The sequence below is a fragment of the Polypterus senegalus genome, chromosome 5 (assembly GCF_016835505.1).
Source record: "Polypterus senegalus isolate Bchr_013 chromosome 5, ASM1683550v1, whole genome shotgun sequence".
Lineage (NCBI taxonomy): Eukaryota > Metazoa > Chordata > Cladistia > Polypteriformes > Polypteridae > Polypterus > Polypterus senegalus.
In genome coordinates, this window is record NC_053158.1 from 53,743,255 (window position 1) to 53,750,782 (window position 7,528).

Here is a 7,528-nt window from a genome sequence, read left to right on the forward strand (position 1 = left end):
CAGACACTAATATGTGCATAACTCAGGAACTTTTTCTATTGAGATTTTAAAGCAAATGTATTCATTTGTATTGCTCTGAAATGTATTTTGGTTTGCTTTCACAACACCATGCCATGGATGACTCTATAAATCACAGTATAAAAATAAAGATTTGATTGATTTATAATTGCTTGATTGATTGATTATATATTTCTAAGTGAGCTAACAAGGTAATAAGAAATTAATACTGGTCTTATTTATGCCAGATACTGCAGGTGAAATTAGTAACTCTTTACTTACAAGTAATGACTGCCTTGTATGTATATTCCTTTACTGTGTACTGCTTTGCAACAAAAATTACGCAAACTATAATTATTGTCCTTCAGGAAAGCAATTACATGTCAGTTAAAGAAAGTGGAATTAATCAAATGCCTATTGTGTTTAGTCCTACTTAAACTTAGAGAAAACTTTTGTTTAAAGTTACTATATGATACATTTTTCATATTCATTTGGAAAATTAAAAGAAATATAAACAATTGTGTCAAGAAATTTGCAACTAGCCCAGAATAAAAGTGGCAGATGAATACATTAATGTACATTAACAGTGTGCACTAAGCAGGAGACAGAGCTGGAGGTGGCAGAGTTAAAGATGCTAAGATTTGCATTGGGTGTGACGAGGATGGACAAGATTAGAAATTAGGACATTAGAGGGTCACCTCAGGTTGGACGGTTGGGAGACAAAGAGAGGCGAGATTGCGTTGGTTTGGACAGGTGCAGAGGAGAGATGCTGGGTATATTAGAAGAAGGATGTTAAAGATAGAGCTGCCAGGGAAGAGGAAAAGAGGAAGGCCTAAGAGAACATTTATGGATGTGGTAAAAGAGGACATGCAGGTGATGGGTGTGACAGAGCAAGATGCAGAGGACAGAATTATATGGAAGAAGATGATCCGCTGTGCAACCGCTAACGGGAGCAGCCGAAAGAAGAAGAAGACATTACCAGTGTGCACTGCTCCTAGTGGCTCTTTATAGTTACTGCAGGCCTAAGGTAGGCAGTGTGGTGTAGTGTCCCAATCCCACACCGTGTGACCATGAGCAAATCACTTCACCTGCCTGTGCTCCAATTGTAAAAACTAATGAAATGTAATCAACTGTTTCTCATATGTTGTATGTCGGCTTGCATAAACGCATCAGCCAAATAAGTAAATGTCTGGCTATAATGTATTTACTATACTGTACTAGTATATAACTTGATCTTTATGAATAATTAACCAATGTAGTTTTAGTTATGAGTATAAAATCATCTATCAGAATCTCCCTATATCATTTAACTGTTCCATCAAAGAGATCAGCTTTAATGTTATTCTTATGCTTGTTTCTGGCAAATATGGTATTAGAAAGCACCAAAGATTTTTAAATAGATACACAAATATATGTTTAAAAAGCAATAAACCTTCTTAAGTATGAAGTCAGAAATAAAACACTCATATGCATTTAAACTGACTGAACTCACATCAAATTCTGCATTTGAGTTTCCTAAAATCTTAATGAAAACAATGTCTTCTTCTTCTTCTTCTTTCAGTTGCTCCTGTTAGGGGTTGCCACAGCAGATCATCTTTTTCCATATTGATGAAAACAGTGTCAGTTCCTTAAAAAACACAGTGGTTCACGTAAAATTGGTAATAAGAAGGCAATACAACAGTTTTAGTTATGATTCTATGTGTGATGTTTGTTCATTGTAACAGTAGTTCTTCTTTGTAACAGTTAACTGTTGCAAGATGCTATACAGTATATGGTACATGGTTTCTTCTCTGAAGCATAAGTATGTTGTGCTTCTAATTAATGATTACTGCTATTGGATTCCTTCTCAGGTCACTTTCACTGAAAAAAAGGTATGGAATCACTTGAGTCGGGAGTACTGCAGGTTAACTGTTTGTTTTCATTTAAATAAAATGGGGTGGTATATTTTAGAACATTGCATACTTCTTAATCATGGCACCAGAGAATGACAACGTGTGCATGTTGATAGTGCATGGAAGTAAGAATATTTTCTGTACAAGATGGTACTACTGCAACTATATAAGCATGAGCATATGAGTATGGCCCCTGACATTTATACTGATGAGTGAAATGATTTGCATGAAATTGAATTTGCAGCAAAACTCAGTATTTTGGTTTGCAAAAACAATTTGCTAAATAAATTCCTTTTCGCTTCCAGTGAAATGTGTGCCTTTCACACCACGGGAAGAAAGTCATTTAGTTCCTGCCTGCAAGCATTTTCATGCTTTAATTTTGTAGGCGTCTGTTTGTCATCTGGTATTTATATAAGGATCTCTAGTTTAAAAAAAAAATCACCAGAAGCGTGCCTATTCTCAACAAGAATAAGCCAGTTGTTTGCTGAGTTTTTCTGTGAAGAAAATGCAAAAATCTGCATAAGTGCAAGTTTTAAGCATGTCAAATTTAAAAAAAAAGACTGCATACACTATACTTTGTTTTCCACCAAAAAACCTTTAACACTAGAATTACCAGGGCCTAAGAGAAAGCTCATAAATCCGGCTCACCTTAAATCCATTCTCACCTCTCCGTCAGCATCTTTTGTCCTGTAAATGTGTTGATTAACAGCAGGCAGCCTGCTATCCCATCCTCCCGCCCACCGCTGCATTTCATTTCACAAAGAAGTTTCTCAGTGCTCAGTGTTTATCTTTGAGTGAAGTGTTGGAGCTTTATGGGGTAAATTAGTACATCATCATTTGGAATGTATACATTTCATGTGTGTTCCGTGTAAACAACAATCTATGTAAAATGTAGTTAACACGGAAACATTTTTCATGTTTTAGTAATACTGTAATTGAAAAAATGTATGCATGAAATGTATAAGGTGTGAAGCCTGAAATACAAATATGAAATAAACACTTTCACAAAGGGTTCAAGTATAACAAAACAAGCGCACTTTTATTCAAGAATTTAACTGAAGAAAAAAGAAAGCAGGTTACGGTAGGCGGTTGATATGACAGCTTGCGTGGTGCAATGTTAAGAACTGCTGCCTTCAAATCAAGAGGTCACGGTTTCGATATCAGCTGCTTCCCAAATTTACCATTTCAGTAGTGAGCTGCTCTTATTGTTAATATCATACAATAAAAGCATACATTTGATTTGCGTCTGTAAATTTAGTTAAAGTTAGTGTGTTTTTTTTTTTTCCGTTTTATTCTCTCACTGAGAATGGCTGTGGATGTCAATTGCACTTTTATTCAAGAATATAAACGAAGAAAAAAGAAAAGAGGTTACAGTAGGCGATTGATACGACAGCTTGCGTGGTGCAATCCTAAGAACTGCTGATTCCCAATCAAGAAGTTCTGGGATGGATGCTGGCAGCTTCTCAAGTTTACCGTTTTGAGTAGAGAGCTGCTCTTATTGTTAATATTATACAATAAAAACATACATGTTATTTGCGTCTGTAACAGCCATTGTAAATGTATAGTACTTGTCAAAGTTAGCGTCTTTTTTTTTTGTTTTATTCTCACTCATGTTCACACTCCCACAACACTTTCTTGCCCACCCAACCCCCGATCTGACCCTGTTTTACAGGGAATTCTCAAATGTCATATATACCTAAGTCTCTCTTTTTTTGTCAGTATGGCTTTGATATCATGGATCAGAAGACGCATTCTAATTCAGCATGAGCAGGAACACTCAAGAATAAAACTGAATAAAGCTGCACTGAATAAGCTCCAGTTTTATTCTCTCAATCACAATAACTCTGTAACACCCCCCACCCCCCGCCTCTCCTGATCTGACTCTAAGTAACAATGCCAGTGTAAATTCACACCCATTTTCAAATAATATTGCATTAGTGCGATGATGTTTTATGATTAATTTTATACCCAATGTCCCATATATTTGTCTCTTTCTTTTTTTCTCCGTGCTGTGTCGACATCATGCACAAGAAGGCGGGAGCTTATTCAGTGCAGCAGGAACACTCAATAAAACTGAATAAAAAAAAATTAAGTGACGGTGAGATATGAAGAAGGCAGATTCACCAGCATTTGTGTGTCAGCTTTTAACCCTCCAGATTAGAGAATGTCCAGTTCCTTTGCCTCAAAACATTACTCGCATCTATAGTTATTCCCAGTTTCAAATAAAAACTAAAAGCATCAGATTCCTAGGGTGGTGTATGTATGATGATCGTGACTGAGAGAATAGTGAAAAATAGAGAAGTGAAAAAAAAGGTAACTTTTACAAGTACAGTACAATAAATGTACATGGTCTGTTACAGACACAAACCAAATGTATGTGTGTACTGTATAATATTAATAATAAGAGCATCTCACTATTGAAAACAGCAAATACAGGAAACAGTCAGGGGACTTTTTTCGTAGGCTCTGGTAATTCTAGTGTTAAAACCCAAATTTTAATTAAATGAATTTCAGTTTTTTGGAACTATATGCAAATCACATCTCATCTCTTTCACTCATTACTAGTCAGTGTTCTATTCTGTGTATTTTATTGTATTGACCCCCTTCTTTTTGTCACCCACTGCACACCCAACCTACCTGGAAAGGGGTCTCTCTTTGAACTGCCTTTTCCAAGGTTTCTTCCATTTGTTTCACTACAAGGGTTGTTTTGGAAGTTTTTCCTTGTCTTCTTAGAGAGCCAAGGCTGGGGGGCTGTCAAAAGGCAGGGCCTGTTAAAGCCCATTGCGGCACGTCTTGTGTGATTATTAGAAGCTTTTATATGGTAGACTAGGACCCATCTATTTAAGACGAAGTACATCATTATATCACACCGAGATATAAAATCCTGCCAGCCAATGTTGATATTCTTATGCATCAGAGGCACAAATGTCTTACACATGTTTTGAGACCATGAACATCTGTAGGCCTACTCTTGTAATGGGTGATTCAGAATCAGAATCACTTTATTGCTAGCATATGAAACATACCAGAATTGACTTTGGTTAGGTGCGAAAGCATGGAATACAAGACATTACCAATTGAAGACAACACAATTTCAGTGCACCATTACTGTAATCTGACATTGTGCAAACAACTATAGAAATACAACAGTTTCTTGATCAAAAACATTTACAAACTTCGATAATACCCTCAAATAAATTGAAAAACTATACAAAACAATATAGATATCAAATAGCACAAGTTGTGGAAGTATGAAATATTTACGAATAGACAAACAGCACAGTTACCAGTTATATGTTGTAAAAACAGGAGTAACCTTATATAAGTTTATTTAAGATCTGAATATTTTGAAGAAAGAAGCTGAGGAGATGGTGTGTACTTGGGGTTGCAATAGACCTACTTTATACCTCCTCTTTGATGGCAATTTAATGAACAGATGGCTGCTGGGATGGGTGGAGTCAGCTGCACTCACTCCTGTTCTCTTTTTCACTCTGGTGATGAACATATCTTTTAATGTTAGGAGATAATAGCCAATGATTTCCTCAGCTGAACAAATCACCTGCTGCAACCGACTAATGGAAAGGGAGGAGAAAGAAGTAAACCAAATGATAATCTAGGTGGTCACAATACCCTCAATGATGGATGAGTAAAAAGTTCACAATAAACACCTTGATAAGCCAAACTTCTTAAGCTGATGAATGAAGAACAATCTCTGCCTGGCTTTCTTGATGATGGAGGTGATGTGTTTGTCCCATTTTAATGTACTAGTGGAAGTAATCCTCAGGAGTTTAAATGACTGAACCACAGACACAGTCTGGCCATTAATTTGCAAAGGTGGACAGTTAGTGACATGTCAGTTAGTGACATGTCGGCAGAAGTCAATCCTCATTTAATAGCATTGAGCTCCAAGTTGTTACAAGACCACCATTGTACAAGATGGCGGCCCACCTCTTTTTGATAGGAAGACACATCATTATCAGAAATGAGACCCACTATGGTTGTGTCATCTGCAAAATGTAGAATTTTTACAGATTTGTCTATGGATCCACAATTATTTGTATAAAGTGAAAACAGGAGTGGTGAAAGAACACAGCCTTGGGGGGGGGGCTATGCTAACTGATATTGGATTTGACAGATGGAACAACCTTTTCAACAAGCTGCAACAAATGGTAGCTTATTTATACAATTTAAAGAGAGAAAATTGTAATAAATAAAAATGTCTTAAAATACTGATTTGCATGACATAAATAATTTAGTTTTGCCTTAATGTTAACATGCTAAAATGGTGTATGGTTTTTGAAATATGTTATATATTTTAAAAACTGCATCTTTATCAGATGTTAATCTTTAGGGTTAAAGAAACTGATGTCTCTTCAGAATTCTAGCAAGAGAGGTGAATCATAAAATTTAATTAGGAAATAATCACTGTATAGCATGAAGTGGAAAACATGTGGAAGTAATGTATAATAATCTGCAAATTATCAAGTAAAACATTACCTGGATTACATTATTTTACTACAGTTTACAATAATATTAAATATATAGTGTATGAAGAGTGAGGTTATCAGATAGGAAACAGATATGCAGATCAAACATATCCCTAAAAGTAAAAATAACTTTTAATATTATATGAAATTACTAGAGAATTACATGCATCTTCCTGTGAATAATACACAATGTTACATGCTGTGATATATTGTATATTTTCAACTTTGTTTTGAGAATTTTAGCATGTTTTAATCATGGTTACTGGTTTTTAATTCAATGCTTTATTTATCCATCTGTCTGTCTTTCCATTCATACAATTTTTTCCTAAACACTCTTGTCCACCTAATCTAATCACGAATAAGTTCACACACATTTAAGATTTTTCTTTATTTAAAAAGTCTCAGATGCCATGTTAATTGATTTTACTGTTCTTAAAATGCTGTTACTGTGTTTCCTTTGAAGGATATCATTTGTCAGTAAAAAGATGCTTTACATATCTCATTTAAATTACACGGTTGTCGTTCATTTTGATGGAGCTGCGTCTTAATTGCTTTTCCACCATAACAGCATTTTAATTATTTTCTGCCAAGCACGTACCTTTCTGTCTGAAGTGATGACCTAGAAGGGCTAGAGTTAAGAAGTAACTGAAAAAAGTTATAGATTATATCTTCATCCCCCTCAACCCCCATAGAATAAATGACAACATAGAGATAATGAATATTTTTAACCTTGCGCTGTCCGTCTGTTATAAATCAATATCAGATCAGATTACAAATTGCTAAAAGTGGGGATGGTGTAAAAATACATCAGTCTTTTTACAAGTAAAAGCTTAAATTGAAATTTCATTAATAATTTAAGCTAAAAATTAAGTAAACCCCAGGAGAATATGCTTTTCCCTAACTGTTGTTTCTGAGGTACTGTTGCACTTACTAAAAGAAAAAAAAGGATAAAATAGTATATCTTGGGTGTCACAATAGGTTTTTGGGTTAATATTAAATTTTTTGATTAAAATTTGGATTTTTGAAAATATGAAACCTTTCTTATGTTCAATGCTAATCATTTATTAAGAATAAAGGTGTTAACATCTATAGATTTGACTTCAAATACATTAATCTTTTGCTAACACTAAGATTCGTCCATCCATCCATTAC